Raw genomic sequence first — 23,601 nt, forward strand, 5'->3', positions numbered from 1 at the left:
TTCTGGCAGCATGTGAAACAACAGGCAACTTTCAGGAATTTCAGGGCCACACAATCTACTTGAGTTACATAATACACTTATGATTAACACTAATTCATTTAAAGTGCTCAAGTATCTATGTACCCAGTTAGAAGATCCTATAATATTCCCAGGTATTTTGCATTTCATCACTCTATTACCATTTTGATGTTGACATGAGGACCCAAGATTCAATCTTCATAATAAAGACAAAATTTCTTATTAACAGCTAAAGTGAATACACAAGTTGACATTCTAATACAATGTCAGAAGACGGAACCAAGGGATTGCCTTGGGTGGGCATCAACATTGAATCATTGCAGTTGAAAATAACAATCAGTTTTGTTTTTATGATTTCACATTGACGTTTACCTATATTTAAGCTCCTTTAGAGATTTCAAATGATCAGACCACCAAGCCTGGCTGCATTTTCCTCGAAAACTATTGAGAAAAAATATATATAGATCACGAAGACCTCGTTGATTCTTTGCAATTTGCATCTGCACTATACCAAAACTAGGAGAAATGTGAAAAAAATCAGATATCCATATGTTATTTAATACCTCATATCCAGATGTTTTGGAGGTCTGATGTTATAAGGTTTATAGCTTTAAGACTGCATATATTTTCAAAAGTCAAATAAAATATTGCATTTTATTTATTCATTTGTTTCTCATTTTGATTTGTTTCTACTATCTTTTAGAATTACCAAGAAATTTTATGGAAATCATCATTTTGAAGTCAGATAATAAGCAGAAAAATAAAGAACTGCAATATTATCTATCTTCTTAAGTGTATATTTAGCATTCTCTTGTTCAGTTATCCAGATGGTTAAATTTATTTCTTGAAAAGCAAATCACATATCAAATTTAGCCTTACTTTTTGGCACATATGATGGTAATGTGGATTAAATGTTATTAAAACAGCTAAATTTAATTAAAAATATACTTTTGAACTAAAAAACTAAAAATCTCAGGTTAAAATTTTTTCATAATCTGTGTAAATCTGAAAATATGAGTAAAATTACTGAATTGTATTGAAATGAAGGCAGGAAAAACAAATTTTATAAAATGTTTACATATATTTATAAACTATGTATGTTTCCTTTATTACTAATTTAAATGTCCTTACTCATAAACAGAAGATCTAAATATGGGAAATAATCAAATTCCATCATGTTTAATATTTTTCTTTCTCCAGTCATATAAACATTGATTCATGCACTTATTTTTATATTTTGTTGCTCAAAAGCTATAGTTGACAAGGTAGGACATTTGAATATGTTCTGGGTAGCAATTTTGTTACCTTAATTTATAATTGTAAATATTTAGAAACATGAACTCCATTTGTCCTCCTGCCCCAGGCAGGCTACTGTTAGGTGAGACTATACAGATCTTTTTTTTCTAAGTCATATTATCATTATCTGATATAGTTTGGACGTGTGTCCCTGCCCCAATCTCAAAGTGAATTGTCTAATTGTAATCCTCAATGTTGGAGGTTGGGCCTGGTGAGAGGTGATTGGATCATGGGTTGGATTCTCATGAATGGTTTAGCACCATCCCGTTGCTGCTGTTCTCATGATAGTGAGTGAGTTACAGGAGATCTGGTTGTGTAAAAGTGTGCAGCACTTTGCTGCTGGCTCTCGCTTGCTCCTGCTTTCACCATGTGCCTGTTCCCCCTTTGCCTTCTGCCATGACTAGAAGCTTCCTGTGGTCTCCCCAGAAGCAGATGCCACTATGCTCCCTGTACAGCCTGAAGAACTGTGAGCCAATTAACCCTCTTTTCTTATAAATTACCCAGCCTCAAGTATTTCTTTATGGCAATGCAAAAACAGAGTAATCTTTTCTTCAAGATCCTTCCTCACAACTAAGAAGTTGACCCTGCCTTTTCTTTCTTCCATGTATATGGGTTTTCTTTACAGTGCCCTCTAAATTTTGATGATTGGTTTATATTTCACTCTTCCTGGCTAAACTGTATTTAGATTTTAAAAATCACTCTGCCTTACTTAGTATTAGAACTCTAATGCTCTATAGCAGTCATGTACCTGGAACCTAGTAGTTGCTCATGAAAATGTATGTTCAGTTTTATGTTGAATTTGTGCTACTGAAAACCATCTATCAGAGTATGGATTATACTTTAGGTCGGGGTGTCCAATCTTTTGGCTTCCCTGGGTCACATTGGAAGAAGAATCATCTTGGGCCACACATAAAATATACTAACAATAGCTGATGAGCAAAAAGAAAAATAATCGCAAATAAACCCTCATAATCTTTTAAGAAAGTTTACAAATTTGTGTTGGGTCACATTCAAAGCCATGCTGGGCCACACACAGCCCACAGGCCGCAGGTTGGACAAGCTTGTTTTAGATATTCACTTAGCACATGTTAATGATGGAGTAAATAAAATTGATCTTCCAACTTGCAATTTTCTAGCATCCTCATGAAATTAAAATTCCATTTCCCTTACCAATACCTGTCTCTATTACCTAAAGACTATCCATTAGAGGGTAACTAATTAATGCATTAATTTTTCTCTGCTGAGGTATTGGCACTGACTTTTTAGTAATGCCATGTATTTTTCCCATTTGTAATTTGTAAAATATTCTCTTATGATCACCATGTATTTTGTAAATAATAAAATAGTATTTGATTATATATATAATCAATGATAATAATGATTATATATATATAGTATCATATACATGTCATTTAACAAACCATTGTTATGGTTTAAATTATGTTGCCCAAAAAGTTGTTGAAGTGCTTTCTCTTAGTAAATGTGACCTTAATTGGATATAGTGTCCTAGCAGATGAAATCATTTGGGTGGTCCCTAATCAATACGACTGAGTCTTTATAAAAAGGGGAAATTTAGACACAGACATAGACACACACACACAGGGAGAATCCTATGTGAGCATGAAGGAAGATACCAGAAAATGCATCTATAATCCAAAAAATGCCAAAATTTCCAGAAAACTACCAGAAATTAGGAAATGGGCATAAACAGATTCTCCCTCACATCCCTCAGCAGAAACCAACCTTGCTGACACTTTGATGGTGCATGTCTAGCCTCTAGAACTGTGAGAACGTTAATTTCTGCTGTTTAAGCCATCCAGTTTTTGGTGAGCTTTGTAGCATTTTCATAGAGCTTTGTTACACCAGCTCTACAAAACTAATACACCTATAAATATTGCTGAAGATAAATATTCTCAGAGCCGCCTACTATTACTATTTGGACAATATATCAACAACTAGAGTGACCGACGTGTGAATAGTATCTTTTGAAAGAAATCCTAAAATTGACCTTCATTGAGAACTTTCAAAGAGAAGAGAAAAGTCCAATTTGGGGTGCAGTCCTATGCAAAAGCAGGCATCCTAGTGGGGATGAGGCCAGGTGAGTTTTTATGATTGGCTTAAACACAGATTGGGATAGCATGAAATAAAGGCAGAGAAAAGGGGATAGAAGATCCTAAACCCTCTAATTATGTTCTTTCATCCTCCCTCACTACGCACCATTTGCTTTTTTATAATGTGATACCTGCCAGAGAGATCATATGGGCAAAGTATTTCTGCTTCTAAATTAGCCCAAAAGTTTAAAAAAAAAAAAGATTCCTGGTTTGCTTTCCTGTGAAAGTATAAGATAAAATGTAAAGAACAAGCACAGTGATGATAGAAAGGTTGGACTCAGATTTTATATTTTTACAAAAGGAATTTTTAAAACACATATTGTACGTGAAGAGATGTAGCAGGATACTAATAGCGTAGGCCTTTTAAAAATCAATAATTGGTGTTAGTAATAAGAGATGTGCTGACAACCAGCTGTGAAAGTGGCCTCATTCCTGCAGTGCAGGAGGGAAAGAAACCAGCCGGTGATTACTAACTCCAAGTATTGCTTGCAGTGAAAGCTTCATTAAAAAAATTAGTAAAATACCCTTTTTACCTTAAAATATGTGTCCCCATATTGAAAGAGGATCTATATAAAGAGTTCAGAAAAGAACTGCTGCAAACTGTTCAAATCAAGAGTATTTCCCAGTTGGGCTACCGGCCTACATTGTGGAACTTACTCTTTAGTAAAAAGCTCTTCTCCTCCCAATTAAAGAAAAAAAGGTTGGGATGCCCACAGGTCCTTGCAGCATGTTTAGCATGACTTTTAACCCCTCATTTCACCTTCTGTATATGGCTCTTCTTTATGCCACCACCTGATACAGCCACAGAATCTAGTCTCCACTGCAAATTAGGCTGTTAGCATCTCTTTCACAATTTTTAAAAGTCAGTGTTGAAATTTACTGTTGGCCCTTGCTGGTCTTCTATGCATGCTGCCTGTGAAAATCCAGCCATTTATTTTTATTCAAATCAAAGGGAGGCATTTTTGTTATTAAATAAGTTACTCAAAAACAAACAGCAACAGAGTCCACTTCTTACCAGCATATTCCTGCAAGCCTGATATTCTACATGAATTGTCTTAATGAGGAAATATATCCAAGCACTGAATAAGGAATCTTAGATTTCCAGCTTTGACTTTTAGCTACAGCTCACTCACACACGACCTTACAAAATCCCTTAAATCTCCAAGAGCCCATTTCTCATTTTCCTCTGTGCTCCCATGGAGCTGATCCAATGGTTTTTAAGGGAGCTCTGAGCTTGGACAAGCTCTGAAGGGCATGGGGCAAGACAAGAAATGGGCCCTGCGATCCCTGCTTATTGTCCTGGAAAATAGGTATGATAATATCAGCCTCACCGGGGTCCCATTGCAATTAATGTTTGGAAAATGTTTTGAAATCCCAGAGTTAAGAAAGGCAATACCAGCGTCAATTATTTAAGGGTCTTATTTCTAAAGCACTATTCAAATTGTTTTAAGCCACTTTTTCTAAAAATACATGATACAAAGGCAATTATACTACCTGCAAGCATAAATTGATGCGGTGGTTTTATGGTCTTTTGAAAATTGCCTCAGTAGAATATCTCCGTGACCTGGAACATCTAGTTAAATGAGGAATCTGAGTTTTGTAGACTCACCCCAACACTTAAACGCCAAAGAGATGAATCTATGGGAAGGGTGCTTTTCTTTGTTGATCTTGATTGCAGTTTCTGCACTTCCCAGAAGGTGATGGTGCTTTGCTTGGCTTCATTTCAGATCTGAGGAGGGAAGCCGAACAAACAGTGGAAAATGAAGGATGAATAAAAAAAGAAAAGAAAAGAACCTTGCCTGAGGAAAGAGAAAACTTTTACAACCAAAGGCATTACAGAAGGTCTTTGAGCTTCAATAACTTTATAATCTTTATATCCAACCAATTTTTGTTCTATGAGTATTTCTGAGTCAAACATCCTGAATTAAAGATAGATTCCAAAGTATTTCTAAACAATGTGTAAAACTGGCATTATTAGAAGTCTTTGAGTATACAGACAAGACGGAAAGTTTAAAATAGGGAAACTAAATTGAGAACAAAGATGTTTCTAAAGATAAATCTATTGCTTGAATTTATTATATAACAACATTTTTTAACTACACAGGTTTGCATTTTACTCGGTACAAATATATCGTTGAAGAGTACACTTACACATCCAAGCTATTATATACAATTGGGAATGGATGCTCAATGCTGTGTACAAGGTAAAATAGGTCTTTAAAAATACGTGTATCTGTTAATACTAAGCTATATATTTTTCAGGTGTCCTTGTAATTTAGTGTTCTTTTTCTTTTTGCTTTATTTGCAGTTTATTTAATATTTGAAAATACTTTTTGTATCAATTAGCAAATTAGCAATTTATCTGGGCAGAAAAACCCCATCTTAGTTACTGAGTTACAAAGTGAATTGTTCTGCAGCTGCAAAATCAAGTGCCTCAGCTGAGTTAATGCTTTTCATTTCTTTTGCATGTGTCAGCATTAATGGAGGCAAGCTTCTATGAAGCCTTGCGTGTGAAGATGGTGCTGAGCAGACTAGATTCAATTCTGTTATATTCAATTCTGTTAAATGCTTTTCGCATTTTTTTCTCTTTTTTTTGGAATAAGGCACAAAAGGAGACTTCAGGCTGAACTTCAAGCAAAAGTTAATGCTATTCTCTTTTGGGTTCAACCACCCACTTTGCTTAAGGTCACTAGTTGAGGCTAATGCAGCTCAGAGGGGCTGCAGTAAACTTGGCATCTCCTTGATTAGGCTCCCTGCTGATCTAATACACATACTAGTTCACTTGCCAAGTCAAATAACACATTTAGTGAATTGGAAATAAGATTTAAGTGGGCCAGCACAATGCGGCTTGCCCTCTCATCTTTTTACCGAATCCTTCTCTTTGTATGCAAGGCTGTGAAAACTGCTCTTGTTAGAGGACTTAATCTTCATTTTTTTCCTGTAGATTATTTGGAAACAGGTCAATTGAATGTTGGAGCTGCTAACTCCTCCCACTAAAGAAAGAACCCGCTTGTGGCATACTGATTGCATCATTTAAATGAAAGGCTCCTATCATTAAAGATAAAATACTATAATATAAGGGTTTGTTAGAATTAATTTAAAAATCCTGATATTAAATGCAGTACTTTTTTAACAATGTGTTTATTTCTTTGTCTTATAGATTCTTTTCTAAAGCGTGCTTTGTATTAACTACTGGTGAGTAATAGGAGGGGATGATCATATCAGTATATATTCATCTCCTGTGGCTGTTCTGCTGCAGTTAATTCTTAAATACAGTAGGTTATAATAGGGTGACATTTCTATAGTGCCTTTCCTAAGAGCAATCTAAAGCATGTCATATAATGTTTGACTTTGAACTATTCAGTTTCTTAGTGACACAAATCTCAGGGTAAATTTATGCCTTCGTGGTTTGTTTCCTTAAAAAATATGAGTCATTGTATTTGTTACAGTTTGAAATTTATCATAGATTCACCATAGATTATCAAGTTATCCATGCCATAATAATCTGTAACTGTCCTTATCTGTGTGTTAGATGTGCAGGGTTATGATGTGTGTGGACTTTTTACGATCTACTTATCTCTTCTGGTCATACAGATTTATGTGTATCTCTTTTCTGACTAAATCTGAAATCAGAGCTTGCAGTCTGAAGAAATAAAACATATCTATGTAAAATCCAAGTACTATTCCCTGACATCTAAAAGTTAGAGAAAAATGATCATAATACCCTCCACCAAAATAAAGAGGTACTCAATTTCAATTGCCTTTTTTACAAAATAAAATGTTAAATGTGTGAAATGTATAATGTACCCTGAGATTAAGCTAAGTATCCCCAGAATGATTTTTAGAGTTACAATAAATAGACTATTTCAAGGGACAGTGTTTGATTATCTAAAATTTACATATTTGCAACAGTTGTTTCTGAGTGAAAAGGATTTATTTACTTACCCAAAGTAAATAGCTTTTCTATGAAATGTGAAATAGGTTGTACTGTTTATACTGTGTTTAGTCATTACATTTCATTCCTCAAAATGAGTACCAGATCTCTGTACTGTGTAATGAATATCCTCACAGTTTGTAAAACAATGTTAGTAATAATAATAAAGAATTGATCAATTTAATATTCTAATCTGGGCTTCAATTTGAGGTTGTTGTTCTATCCAAAAGTGCTTTGTAAATTCTAGAGAACTACACAAATGTGAGATCATTGCTATATTTTTCATCTCCTCTACTATATTTTACCTGTTTCTTTTACTTGTTTTGGACACCAGTAATGTTAAAACTCATTTCTAATAGAAAAAGCAGAAAAATTGAACAGATTACAAACGGTAAAATTATGATTAAACATAAAATTATTATGAAAAATGGCAGACTCTTACAATAGTTTGAGTTTTGTTTTTTGTATTGGTAAGAATTACACTGGTTTTTTTTGTTGTTGTTTTGTTTTGTTTTGTTTTGGATGCCTTAGCTACAGATAGATGGCATCTAACCTTAAGGTAAGATTTTACTGCAGTAAGGCATTTTTACCTCATCACAGTTTGTCAGTAGAGAAAATATTTATGGTATATTGATGTTCTACTGGGTAGAAAATATGTTTGCCCAAGCTCATGATTTTTATTCTGTGTTCTTGTAACTACTTAGAGCAACTTAGGGACATTAAGACATCAGTAACAAACACAATTATGTGATTACTGGCTTCAAAGTACCTGTAACAACTACCCTTTTTGAATATCTTTATATCTTCTGTTAATGTTCAGAGATGTTCAAAAGGTAGATGACATTTTACATCTGTACAATAAGAATGTTTGGAAGAAATAATTGTGAATGAGAAAATTATTTAAAAGACAGATAATTTTATGTTTTGGGAAGAAATGACAATTAGTATTTTAGCCATTTCTTTCTCACCAACAAATGTATGCCAAAATACCACCTGTTTAATTCTTAGCATCCAAGCAAAACTATTTTTATTAGCTATATTAGACGTATTTTTCCCTTCAGTTTCTTAAGTTTTTTGAGGTAATTATCATAATGTAAGTACAAATAAAAACATAATGTTATCATAAACTTAGGGGATAAAATTATATCTTAAAATTTTATTTACATTTGTTGCCATTTCAGACAAACAACCGAAAACTTACCCTCCCTTTTAAATTAATAAACTTAGAGCAATATTAAACCTAAATTTAATTCCTCACAGTCTCTTCCTTTTCTCCATTCCCAAAAAACCACTCTCTTGGTCATAGATTGGAAAGGGGTATTTCAGTTTTATATAGCTGTATAACTTTTTATTCTCCCCAGGGGCAAAGAATGAAGTCATATTTCATAATTTTATATATATATATATATGGTATTGTGTGCAAGGGAATGATATCAGGAGATGGTATGTGACCTACATGTTCCTAGAAAGAGCATGACCCAATAAGAGTCCATATATTTTTAAATGATTATGTGTTTCTAGTAGCAAAAGAGCCAGAACCTAGAATTGCAATCTCTCAACTGCAAATTCATAAGAGCAATTGGGAATTCCCTGTTACTATTCCCACCCTTAACCAGCTAGTATATGCAAGCATAACAAGAAATTGCTAAAGATAGTGCTGTACAATATATGTAGGTAACTAGTAAAAATGGTAGCCCCCTACCAACCATCAATACAGTTACTAACAATCTAGAAGAAAATGTGCTATTAAAAGTAGGTACTGAATCATAGGGTTAATTATTGTTTAAGTATTTTAGCTATGATAATGTAATTCATTCAATTTACATAAAGTGAAAAGTGATAATGGTAAAATTCTTATGTCTGGAATAACTTTACAGCTCTATAACTCTTTTGATGACCTTGAAAGTTATATAGAATAAAAATGTATGCAAAAACACTTTAAAGTAATTCTTTTATCTTACCATTAAGTTGGTAATACAGCATGTATTTTGATAAATATAAAATTCCTTTTTCACATTTAACTGATTTATTGTATCTCCAATTTGGCAAATGGGCATTTTCTTAAGTACGGAAATGTTTTATTTTTATTGTAAAGATTTGCTTTTATTTCAAATACATGAGTGAGTGACAAACTTTAGAGTCTAATAACGAAAAACAGCATGTAAGAAATAGTTACAGCATTTTTTAAAGAAATAGATTAAAATTTATTTATAAAGATTGAAAAAAGTTAAATATTGTTTCAAACTTGACTTTCATTTTATTAACTTCTGTGAATACTATTATGATTTAGACACTAAAGTTTTTCTCACATTAAGTTATTCAAGTAAACATGTCTAGAGCAAAAACTGCTTGACTTCAGTGAGCAGATCTTATTTATTTATTTATTTTTAATCTACACTCATCTATAGTAAGTGTCTAGTCTCCAGTAGATCTTCAATAAGTACCGTTGATAGGATGGAATAAAAGTGCCCTAATTAGATACATGCAGTTTGCTTTAAAACTGTTTACAATTATACACCTGGAAGAAGAAGCACAAAGACAATTGAACTGATCCTTATGCTTGGAAATAAAAGCCCACCAAATAATCAGATTGGTTAAAGAAATTGCTTATAGTCATCTTAGTTTAAAATAAAAAAAACCTTTTTCACTAATAATTATTAAAATAGATTGAATATATTTTTACCAAAACCATTGCATTTTTTTTAGGTACACATGGAAAACTTCTGGCCAAAAAGTTTTGCTCTTTGAGAAGTAAAATTATTTCTTAAAACCCAGGGCTGAGAAATACATATCATGTGTAAAGAGTATTAAATAAAAATAAGAACCCACAAACAATATTCTGTGCAGCAAATAATCATTTTTTTTGTCTACTTCTATAACACAGAACTCCTGAAAGTTCTCTCTTTTCAGGAGAACCCAGAGTGTTTATTTATCAAGCCTTCTAAGAAAGGAAGTCACAGGGATGTTGTGTTTCTGTTTCAGAATATCAGAATAGAAAATTAAATATGCTTCCTTTTGCATTCAGTTACACTTCTGAAATGAACCTTGACACCTAAAAATGTTCTAACTACACAGAAATCAGTTTGAAGTGCACATCTCCCATCACTCCCAAGATCCAATTTTATCACCAACTATTTTATGGAAGACGATGACAAAAATCTTTACTGTATTGATAGGTCTACTTTAAGACAAACTATATACCACATTCATTTTTTCTCAAACAGCACAACTGGCTAAAACATGGTAACAGCTAAAATGAATATGGCATAGTCAGCAATAGAATTATAATTCTTTCTATGCAAAGGAATGACCTTCTTTACTCAGTAATGGAAATATTTTATGGGATAACACTTTACCCTATTATAAATACACTTCTTTCTTTCCTCCCTATCCATCCATTCATATATGGGTAGTACACATGTTATACACAATATGAACTCTCTTCAATTTATAACACTGTAAAAATGTTCCTGCATTTCTTATTATCTGAGTTGATGGACTAATTAGAAACAGTCAAGGTTATATCTAGGTGTGCCAATAAAAAATGTTTCTAATTGGCGCTGAGACTGAAGATAATTCAATTACAAATCTTTTCCATTTGATTCATTCTTTTCTTCCTTAGAAAGGATTATGTTGATGAGATTCAGGTAATGGAACTTGGTGGCTTAGGAGAAGCATTAAAACATCCTTCCAGCTTTCAACTAATGTGATTAAGTTTTATGAAGTTTGTTTTTCTTCTTAAAATCTTACTGAGGTCAAGTGCTCATGTGATTCCCTTAGAGCAGGGTTGAGAAGTTGGGTGAGTTGAAGAGGTGTTACTAATCTCTTAAAATGAGCCCATTAAAGTTCTAAAAAGATTGAAATACTCATTTCCCCATATCACAATTCCCAAGTTTATAAATAAAAATACACAGTTCTTCTCAGTAAGTCTTCCTTACAGACCTTGGACTGAAACACTTCTGTATAATACCCACAGAGTACACGTGTAGGGTGGTTAATGAACAAAAGATGATTTAAAAAAAACTTAGTTTAAGTTAAAATAATCTTTGTGCTGTCAATAACCTAAACTTTTTATCTAGTTATTTACTGAGCCCACAAAAACAAAAGGTGTTATTTTCTCTTTCTTCTAAACAAAGGCAAGTAGCAAATACTTAACATTATATTTAATTTCACACTGGCATTTAAATTTGACAAAGATAGTAAGCAATCTACAGCGTCCAGTGTTTTCATTTTTGTGTGCAAAAAGCTTGAATTGCATGGTATCTTCTTTCCCCTTGAAAGATGAAAAAACAATGTATTAGGTTACAACTGGAACATTTTAAGATTTAGTATCCAGAAATTAAATGTATCATGAAACGATAGGTGGAGTTTAATGTATACCCTATCAGTGTGGGTCAGTGACCTGGAACATTTTCAGGATTAGTATGAATAGAAAATATTCCCTTCTATTTTCTCTCCATATAGGAATCTATTTTAGTATCTCTCCCAGTAGGTCAAAGGCTCTTTCCAGTGATTCTAAATAGAAAAGAATTTCAGAAATCAAATTATATTAATGAAAACCTCGATATAGAAAGTTATAAGAAATGTGTTGTATTTGTATATAAACACATATATAAATCTATCTATAATTATACATATTATTAATATGTGCCATATCATTTAAGAATCTATGGTTATGCTTACACATATTATTTTCCAAAATTAGTAATTTTTTTAAAAGACAAAAGCAATAGCCTATAGCTGGATGTATTTGTAAAATTCTTAACTGAGACATATGTTGTAGATAAATCTGAAAGCAAGCATGGATACATTCCATCACAAGTATTTAAGTACTGGCAGTATTTATAGGAATGTTCAGTCTTCTGATTTATATTACACATACTTTCTATATGATCACTAGAAATTTTATTAAACCAATCATTTCTGGAGCTTGATAATTACCTTTGAGTGAAAGAAGGTACATGTCTCGGTGGAATCTCTCTCTTGCCTTAGAGGAAATATTAATTGGAGTCAATTTTCGATTAGATAAAAAATGTGAAATTTTCTCATCTTAAAATCCCTTATCCCTATAATGCAGAACATTCTAATGGTTTGCCACCACGAGGCAACACATTAACTATCTCAGTGTGGCATCAGCCTGCAAAGTTTGTAAACAGCTTTACACTTGAAAATACAAGAATGGTAAAATAAGAATTTTTATTATATGTTTAAGAAGTTGCCATTATCTAGTTCTTTAGATCCCCAAAATAAAATAAAAGTTATTTTTCTATTAATTTTGAGAAGATTTTCAGTGATTGGTTCATTTATAATGCTAGTTTTTCAACTTCCAATGATACTTGTAGGAAAAGTAAAAATTACTATAACTTTGACTTTGATCTTCCTTAGATTGTGACATACTTAATGGTTTTGTCAAAATGTTATAGTACCTCATTAGCAAATATAACTATGGAATACACAGGAAGAAGAAATAATAGTTAATATTTTTAAGTCACATAAACTACCTAAATAGTTAACAAAATTAGTGATTTTTAGATGTCAGTAATTGATAAGCCCAATTCTTGACTCAATGTCCATCATATTACATGAAATAACTGAACTTGTTTTTTCAAATACAAACAAAAAAACTTTGACTTCATGAATCTTCCTCAGTATTTACATAATTTAAGCGAAAGCCTATAGCGGACAAGGGAGATATAGTTCTCACTGACATTTGCTTTGGAATTGGGCACTGTAGGGTTGATGCCCTGGAGGATTGTCCAGCCTGCTGTAACTGACATATAACTGACCATTTGACCATGCCTGTGTTTGCTTTAGATTTCATATTAGTCTTGTGGTTTTCGCTTTGCAAAGCTGTAGAACAGCTGCTTTTCAAAAGAACATATGCTAAGGACATGGTAACTAAGTTCAGCCTTCACCAAAAACTTGAGGAATTCTTTGAGAAAAATATGCCAGTGACAGTATTAATTTTGGAATCACCTCTGGAATCTTCAGTGTCATATGGATCAAAGAGTTCAGAGTTCAGTGCATGGATGTTTAACTTAGCTTTTGATTTTCTCCAGCAGAAAATTTGTATGTTTTCACTGTGCTGGTGCTAAAGGAAAAAGAAAATTTGAATGGAATATCTTCACTTTCATGTATAACATAAGAAAAAAAAACAGTTTGTATCATTTTCTGGGGCATGTATTTTGCATTCTTCTCTTTGATTTTGACAATCTATCTTTTAAGATTCTTTGTCTGTTTGGTGATATTTGCACTTTAGTAACATAAGTGGGGAAGAACACACTGCCGTAGGGAATGGTCCTGGAACAAATGTAGCTGGAGTTCCTGAATTGTGCTTCTTGGTACTAATTTTATTGTTCACCATGATGTTGTCTTTTGTACACGTAAATCATTACTTTGACATTGTTGTTAAGTGAGGAAGGTTGAAATTAAAAGGAATCACATATTTCCTACAATAAACTGTTGGAATCTCTTCCCCACTTACTGGATTTTGTTTTTTTGTTTGCAGAGCCTGTCACTATTGACACATTTACCACCTCATCTCATTGACTAGCTGAGTATCTTTTCATAAACAATGTGTTCTATTCTCAATAGTATGCTCTTAGACATATAGTAAGTCATTAGACACATGATTTTTTTTGAAACTAATATCTAGGAGTAATTTTCTGATGGTGACTGAATCTTATTTTGCATTAACAAGTCAAATAATCTTATCATGCCTGGCATGGTGGCTCATGCCTGTAATCTCAGCCCTTTGGGAGGCCGAGGTGGGTGGATCACCTGAGGTCAGGAGTTCAAGACCAGTCTGATCAACATGGAGAAACCCGTTTCTACTAAAAACACAAAATTAGCCGGGCATGGTGGCACACACCTGTAATCCCAGCTACTCGGGTGGCTGAGGCAGGAAAATCACTTGAACCCAAGAGGTGGAGGTTGTGGTGAGCTGAGATCATGCCATTGCACTCCAGCCTGGGCAACAAGAGCAAAAACTCCATCTCAAAAAAAAAAAAAAAAGAATTTTATAGATGGCACTTTTCCTTGCTCTGTGAGATCTTAAATATGGAAACATGAAGGCAGGTGGACTGTATGCAAATACTGAGACAGGATCTATTATGAATATTCACTGTAGTACAAATGGCCTGGATGCTGTCTCTATATGGGAATTCCTTCTCAGGCTTTCTTGGGAAATTTATGTTTTTCAAACCTTGAATCCAGAGAATTATTAAATGAGAAATGTTAAAAAATTAAAAACAAGTATTATAATTATCTGTGAGAATTAAAGCTTAAATATCATCACAGAGATGTTATTGGTTTGAAGGAATCCATTGACATCAAGTTAAAAGCAAAAGTGAGACACCTTGACAGTCAGTCAAAAGTTAAAGTCGATATGTCCTGGAAACAGGACAAGAACACATAGGCAAGAAGAGGTCACAATCTAATTAGTCAATCTTGCTTGTGGTTATTGCCATGATAAAAATGTTCATGGGCTGTTGGCAGCTTACAATAAGTCATTTTTAAAACATAAATAAATATTAATAAGTTAATACATATCATATACTTTATGCAAATACTATGAATAGTGTTCCAAGAAACAATTTGACTTGAAAGTAAAATAAATCATTAAATTGAAATCTACACCTGCACTGCTGTTAACCTTGATAGGAGATACAAATGTTTAATTGTTTTAAAATACTACCTGATATGGTTCAGCTTTGTGCCCTCACCCAAATCTCATCTTGAATTGTAGCTCCCATGATCCCCATATGTTGTGGGAGGGACCCGGTGGGAGGTAATTGAATCATGGGTGTGGGTTCTTCCCATGCTGTTCTCATGAGAGTGAATAAGTTTCATGAGATCTGATGGTTTTATAAAGAGCAGTTCCCCTGCACATGATCTCTTGCCTGTCACATATAAGAGGTGTCTTTTCTCCTACTTTGCCTTCCGCCATGATTGTGAGGCCTCCCCAGCCATGTGGAACTGTGAGTTCATTAAACCTCTTTGTCTTTATAAATTACCCAGTCTTGGGTACGTCTTTATTAGCAGCGTGAGAACAGACTAATATACTACCCAATAATGTACAGTGGTAATTTTCAGTGTTTCAGTATTTGCTATAGGTTGTGTTTCTCTGAAATATTTTAACAAAAGAAATACAAAGAAAAGAAGATAAGAATGGTATAGAATCTCCAAGGTGAAATCCAAAACCGATCTAAAATCTAAGTTGGTAAAAGTATATTTATTTTAATACTAAAATCAAATCAGAGGATGTTTTCATCATAAAAAAAAGAGATTATATTAAATAACATATACCCTAAAGCCCAAGTTGTAAATGCTTTTGGAAGCACTTATAACAGTTTTATCAATGTCAATAACAAAATACAAAATATTTCTACATCTAGAATATTTATCATGTAAGTACTTGTAAGGTAGGAAAATAAGTACTTGTGTGTTTTACTCCCACTTTGTGTATTTTGAAATTACTTTTAAGTATTATAACATAGAAATATTAAATATTTGGATTATTTTCAATGTTTTAAATAATTTTTATTTGGCATTGATTTTACATTAATATTTCCTTCTTTATTCTTTATCAAATACCTATTGCAGATATATATAATTTTAACATTATTGGAATATCTAAACTTGTCACAACATAATGATACATAATAATAAAATGTGCATTTATTATTCATTGCTTCTTTTAAAAACTTCTGCAACTTCTAGTACAATTTTGGCATGTAAAAAGGTTTCACTATTATTTTATTCAATCATTAATACTTAGAAACATGTAAAAAAGTGTTGTGGAAAACAAAGAATAACTCATGATCTCATTATTCCCAATAATTTTTAAGAATTCCAATTTCTTGTTCCCAAATACTAAAGGTTAATATCAGTTGGAAATTAGAAACACTAGGCCTGGAGGAGTTCCAGAATTTTGTTTGTGACCTTGTCATGTTCTTTAAGGTAAAACATAACTCAAAGCCATTGCTAGTCAAACAAGGCCAGAAGCTGCTGTGCACAGTGACCATAGGTGATTCTTTCTGCTCTCTAGTTGTAAGGCTGTGAGTGTAAAAATTGGTTTCCAGTTTAATTCTGCTTTAAGATATTTCCTTCAGTTACCTTTGTGTGGGACTCCTCTTTACTTCAGTCATGTATTTCTTTATTATTGGTGTACTGTTTGATGTGACCTGTGAAAATATTTCATTCTAATGATAGCCATGACTATCTATTGGGTTTTCTGTTTACAGACAAGCAAACAATGTAAGGTTGTAATCCAAAGTTGCATGACATTTATGTAAATGTATACTAAGTTCATATTATTATTCATACAGGCTTGAGTCCCACTTCACATAGAAAATAATTATGAGGGGTTGAAAATTTCTCACTAAGGTTTCTAGATCTACTATTTTAAAGAACTGATTGCAAAATTGCCTATTTCGTTAAATGAAACTGATTTACTATCATCTTGGAAATTTTAAAGCTCTCAAAATGTGTACTTCAATCAGACAGTGCACTGGAGTAACCATTTTGTAATAGACCATTTGATAGTACATTTATAATTCTTAATTTAATATGTTTTTAACTGCAAAATTTGGCTAGTTTGTCTAGTTGACTTCAAAGAATCAATCTCCAATTGAACTCTTTTTACTTGCATCACAAAATATTAAATAATATCTCTAGGACAATTTTAATGATGATCTAATGATTTTATGGGAGAGTTAAACCTACTTAATAATTTTGAGAAAATTGCACAAGACAATGTATCTGCTTTATATTTCTCATTATACATTCTCCTATACCAAAATATGTGTTTGGATTTGAATTAAAATAATGCATATTAAAGTTCTTTATAATCCACAAAGTTTACATCACAACAAATGTACTATGATTGCTTTTTCAAGTTGGAATGTGTTCCCCTTGTGTTACGACTGGGATTTACTGGCATTTCAACTTGAAAAATTTGAGATTTCACTCTATTCCTGGCTCACACCTTCCACTCCTCATCTCACCCCACTGCCCCAAAAAGCAAAACCAAACACTAGTTATATTGTGTTGTTTAGCTTATCAGTTTGAAATTTAATATTCTGGACATTTTCTAGACAAAAAATGCCCATTCCAAAATGGGCCTGTCTTTGGAAAGGCGCACTCCAAAATGCAGAGAATTGAGCATGGTAAGGAAATCTGGAGACCAGTGCAATTCTGGATTCTACCATGCTTTACCTCTTAACGGGTGTATGTTACTTTGTCTACGCAAGAAGATAGAGAAAAGATCTGTCAGATATTACTACACAAGAAGCAATGCCAATGTAAGTGGCCTTAAAGTAATTCCAAGTTAAGGAATGCCTACATTACTTTGATAGGTATATTCCAAATCAATATTTAAATTTAAATCTAAATAATAATTCAAAGCATACTTCTAAATAGAAAAAGTATCACTGAGTAATTTATACAATAAATGTGAAACACATCTTATATCTAAGCAAACTATGGTTTTCTATGACCCGGTTGTGATAATCCAATTACTACAGGATTAAATCACACAACTCTTACCATTACGTGTGTAATACTGCTCACATCAATGCAGGGCTAGTCTTAGGCCAAACCATCATGTATTAAGTCAGCTATCATCTTCCTACAAACTCAAAATGCCCACCCCATGTAATCTTTTCCATGAACATGCCCTCTGTATTTCAAAGCCGTTCGTCAATTACCTTAGATTTGTAGATATAGTTGGGGTACCGGTATAGATGCATTTAGGTTCTAATAAGGAGTCAACTAGCTGACGGCAGAGAACTATTCAAATCCTCACAAAAAAGTTTCTCCAAACCAGGAGTTGGCAAGCTACATCCTGAGGGTCAAATTTAACCTACCATCTATTTTTGTAAATTTTTTTTTTGTAATATAGGTATGTTCACTTATTTACATATTGTCGATGGCTGCTTTAGAGATAATATGACCTGCAAAGCCTAAAATCTTTATTCTCTGGTCGTTTACAAAGAAGTTTTCAGATACTTATCTAAACCTATGTTTTCAAATGTTAGTGGACATCAGAATAAGATGAAGGGCTTAATAAAAGCAATTGGCATGTCCCAGTCACACAGTTTCTGATTAAGTAGATCTTGATCTAGGTTTAAGAAGTTACAGAGCTAACAAGTTTCCAGGTGAAGCTGATGCTGTTGATTAGGGGACCACGCTCTGAAAACAAGTGCTCTAAACTGCGGGGGTACTCTCATGTTGTTAAGAAGTTTTCGCGGTGGTATCTGCTATACAAGCCAGTAGGAGATTAGCTTTAAGAAGTAGATGGACATGTTCTTGCTCTGGGCAGCATTTTCTCTGCATTCAAGCATGAGTAAATAGCAATACTAAGAGAAACCTGAAACGCAAATTTTAAGAATTAAATGTTCTCCATTCAATGAATCTTTAGTCTTTTAAATTCATACTTAATTTACAATAAATGCAATATCTTACACTGTACATAATTTTAAAATTCATAGCATGATTATACATGTTTTAGTACTAAAACCTTCAAGGTATGTCTGCACTATTTAATGATGGGAAAAGGAAGAAAATACAATTTGCCATACTGAAGTTAAATGACTTTCCTAGTTATTTAACTGAGGACTTTAATTTGCATCTTTTGACTTTTAGTCCAGCACTCTTTTTAAATAAGATAGTTCTTCCTCTCAAAATAAATGCCTTTATTTTTAAAACCAGACTTACAAATATACAGGTGTTGCACTTTTCTTAAAAATTACTACATGTGGGTTAAGATAGAGCTGGGCATTCCAACTTTAAGTGCTGAAGATATTAATATGCAACAAATATGAGTCTGGAACAAACTACTGCTCATGCAGAAAAAGAAAGGAAGTCAAAATTTGAGTTTGCGGTGGTTGTGGTCAATGAAAATGTGGTTTCCTATACTATGATATACAGTTGTGACCAATGGTTTATCGTTACGATAGAAACATCCTTTTGCTGGATATTCACCAAGAGTCATTAGGCAAAAGCAATTGTGGAAGCAGTGGTAAGATGCTCACCTTGGTTAATGATTTGGAAAAAAAGCTCTAGAGATTTAAAAGTGGGTGCAGTATATCCGTTTCTTTTATTGACTTTGATGCACTATTGGAAATTGAAAACACTTCAAATGAATAAAAACCAGTCTATTAAAGCATAATGGGGAAAAAAAAGGCTTGGGTGAGATTAATATTTAAAGTATTCACAGCTCATAAGTAGTTTAAAATACAGTAGTAGTAGATGGGTCTCAGCATCTTTCTTTAGTTTATTTTTTAGGCTACAAATGTTGGCCTTCATGACACTATCTTAAGGTAATAAGTGTGGAATAAAATTATATTATGGATTCTCCCATTAATATGTTTTGATTCTTACAGATTTGTTGAGATCATCATAATAGTAGGGACTTTTGCCTTGTGATAGCTTTTGAGGAAGAATAAAGATAAGAGAAAATTGTATAACTTTTCTAAGCTTTACTTTGTAATGAAGTGAATAATTATAATAAACAACTCGGGAATAAATTATATTTATATTTTGAATTCTTATGTTATATGTATGTATTAGTTTTAGAAAAATACAAATCAAGGGATTTTTTGTTAGATTTATTTGTTCCTGTTAGTACTTTTTATTTGCTTTAAGCACATGATAAAATTATACATTATAATAATAATTTATTTAATATTGGAATATGAGTAAGGCCACAGGATCGAGCTAAAAATATCTTAAGCAAGAAATCAGAAAGCCTGGGCTCTCCTGGTTTTTCTGTTGTCTGAAAATGTGACCTTAGATATTATTTGATACCTGTAGTTTCCTTTTTGCAACAAAATCCTGTGATTATGTGATATGCTTCTATAAGCAAGTTAATTCTTTATGTGGTGAAATTAAATTTGCAGCAATTTTTGAGGGTTATCTTGTGGTTTATTGTTAATATAATGAGGTAACAGTTAATTTCCACAGAGTAGCTCACAATTTTGCCACCAACTGCCTGAAGTTAACTTCATACTGTCAATGGGCAATCTTTATGCAGAATTAGAACTGTGAACCTGATGTCACAGAAAGATCAATATACCAAGATATGCTTAAATATGCATAAAGGTACATTCCAAAGATGCCATGTCATTAGGATAATGGAGACCATCAACAGTCACTTCGTGACCTCCATGATTCTAAAATTTACCATGGAACATTCAGAAATACATGACCTTTCAATCCTTCCTTAGGTTCCTAGGTAATGGGCAGCCTTAGGCCTAGAGGCAATCAGTTTTGAAGCCTGAACTGCAATTACATAAATATAACTGTTAATGAAATACATCATTACTTTTCTCTTCTAAAACCTAGAAACCGAAATTATTTTGTTTTGGCTTTTAAATATTGATCACTGATGAAAAATTACTAATATATTAATTTTTAAGTTTGTGTCATAAAGTATAGAAAATTATTTCTTATTTTTCTTCATTATTTTTACTTTATTTATATATTCCCTGAAAACTAATTAGAAAACATGCTTTGGTTTTGTTTTAGGCCTCAAATATACTCAAAGGTAGGCTGCTTGTATTCCTTGAAATATTCTATCTAGCTTTGTGAAATCTTATATAAATATTAGAAGCCTCTGTATCATAATGTTCACTTACAATGTGTTGTAACCTTAAGGAATTCACTTTTGTCCCATTCCTCTTGGGCTGCATATTTCTACTTCTGCCTCTTGTGGCTGTGTCTTCTCTGTGTTGCCCTGGCCCTAATGTGAGTCTGGGATGCCTTTCCTTTTACATCCCAGAGTAATCATAAGCACAGGCTAATGCATGTAGCAGAATTTTAATAAAGGCTTGACAGTAGAGAAAAGGATTTTCTTCAGCAAAATAATTACTAAATAAAATACTGGACAGCCCCATATCTTTTGTAAACTGCATACCAGTGATCACATCTCATGGACCTGCCCCTCTTCTTCACATTCTCTCTCTCTTTTCCCTCTTCCCAGACCTCTCCATTATTCTTGGACCTTTCTCACATTACTGCAGATGGTGAAGATTTATGTTAAGGATTGACAGAGAGAAAAGAAATAATGAAAACGGCTTCGGCACTTTATCAATCAGGCTTTATGAAGAACTGCAACATCATTCAGGAAATTGGCAGCTCAATTGGGCAAATTCTCAGGACTGGGCCTCCACTGAGCTCTACTCTGGGGAAGTGAACATACCAGCCACTCACCTACTCTCAATAGTTCCTTCTCCATGGCCCAGTTCAGCTCCTACTCTGCTACCAACTGCTCTCTCCATTTTCTTTCCTAGCTCTTGACTTCTACCTCACGGCTTCTTCTTCCTCACTTCTCTAAATAGAGTTTTCTTTTTAAAATTTCTACTCCCTCTCTGTGAATCTCAGTTTTATACTCCCATGAAAGAAAGGTCTGATTAACTCAATCATTTACAATGATGTATACTAGAATTTCTTTTTTTTTTTTTTTTTTTTTGTGACGGAGTCTAGCTCAGTCGCCCAGGCTGGAGTGCAATGGCGCGATCTCGGCTCACGGCAAGCTCCGCCTCCCGTGTTCACGCCATTCTCCTGCCTCAGCCTCCTGAGTAGCTGGGACTACAGGCGCCCCCGACTACGACTGGCTAATTTTTTTGTATTTTCAGTAAAGACGAGGTTTCACCGTGTTAGCCAGGATGGACTCGATGTACTGACCTCGTGATCCGCCCATCTCGGCCTCCCAGAGTGTTGGGATTACAGGCGTGAGCCGCCGCGCCCGGCCAGTAGAATTTTTTTTTTTATGGTTACTTGATATGCTTTTTTCTCCCTCACGTCTGGCATTTGGGCTACATTTGGATGAGATCTGATACTAGGCCCATTCAGTGACATAGCCACATGATACAAAATATTACAGTTTGTGCAAATGCCTTTGGATGTTTGGCTAAAGGGGCAGTGACTGAGATGTCACTGAACACTTTATGGCTCTTTTTCCACTGGAGGGTGTTATTGGATTTCAATCGTATGTCAGCTTAACAAACATAGATTTAGCCTCTTCACTCTAAAATCGCTAATACTTAGAAGAAATTATACATTCATAGGATGTGATCCTTTTTCATTTTTGAGGAGATAATTTAAAAATTTTATGATTTTGCCAGTAGCAGCATAAGAGATTTTTATACAAATTTACTAACTGTATAATTTGCTATATTTACTAACTATATTTGCTATATTTTACTAACTGTATAATTTGCTATATAATTTGCATACAGTTACTTATTCCTTCCTTAATATCATTTTCAAAGGCATTGTTTTAGAGTTGTCTTTAGGAAAATAGTTTGTTGTATATAGTGGTCTTAGAAAGAAAAAAATGAACTAAGATTTTAAGACAATGATTTAACTAGCAAAGTCTCATAAATAAAAATATTGATCCTCACATTTAGAATAAGTAGTAAGAAAAATTAAGGGATGAATGATATGTATGTGTATTATAATGCCTATAAGTCTCAAAATAGAGCTTTTAGAAAAATTTGTATGAAAATGCAGTAAGTGTAAATATATCACTATAAACTTCCGAGTAAACCAAACAATGGACAATAAATCAATTAGATGATGATGTAACCAAACCAAAAAGGGTTATAGTTAAAAAGTAAAAAAAGGAAAATAACCTATTTGTTAGAAATCATGTCTAATTTGAAAATATTGATGATTCGCTGAAAACAAAACATCTTTGCAGAGAATTACAGGAATCCCAGAGCCATCTATACATGCAAATTTACAGCATGAGCTTTGCAGTTTTGCCATGTGCTATAGGCAGCTACACTTAGTAGAATTCAGAATTAACTTTCCAGAAGGCTCCACAATTAGACTATTTTTACTTATCAGTACCAAATTTTTATAATTTTGGAGTAATTTATCTAGTAGGTTAGTAGAAAGTAGCCTTGAGTCATATTTAGGAATGAAAAGCGAAGGCCCACAAATTGAAGAAATTCTTGCATTTTCTTGTGAACATGGAGTCCACGAATAGGATCCTCATGGCTCAGCAATGAACAGCAGGCTTGAGACTTTCATCTCTAGGTAAACTTTATTAGATCAAGAATGCCTCCCTACAGGACTTCTAATTATGTAGACACGTAGTTTTTTGAAATTGAATATGTTAAGGAATAAACATAGAGAGAAACATCAAGCTTATATAATAATTTAAAAAAATTTTTTTTACATTTTTAAAATTTACGATTTTTTTCACTGCTTTAACAGTCCTATAAAAAATGT

At 33.3% G+C, this 23,601-nt stretch overlaps 1 long non-coding RNA gene across 1 annotated transcript in view; it reads right to left on the reverse strand.

Annotated features, from left to right (window-relative positions):
• The window catches only part of LOC134739599 (uncharacterized), a 135,289-nt gene that overhangs the window by 1,738 nt on the left and 109,950 nt on the right, over window positions 1-23,601 (reverse strand). The window contains exon 3 of the long non-coding RNA XR_010126423.1: window positions 4,920-5,154. This is a non-coding gene — a long non-coding RNA (uncharacterized LOC134739599). The remainder of the gene's footprint in view (window positions 1-4,919; window positions 5,155-23,601) is intronic.

The sequence above is a fragment of the Pongo pygmaeus genome, chromosome 4, assembly GCF_028885625.2.
Source record: "Pongo pygmaeus isolate AG05252 chromosome 4, NHGRI_mPonPyg2-v2.0_pri, whole genome shotgun sequence".
Classification (NCBI taxonomy): Eukaryota; Metazoa; Chordata; class Mammalia; order Primates; family Hominidae; genus Pongo; species Pongo pygmaeus.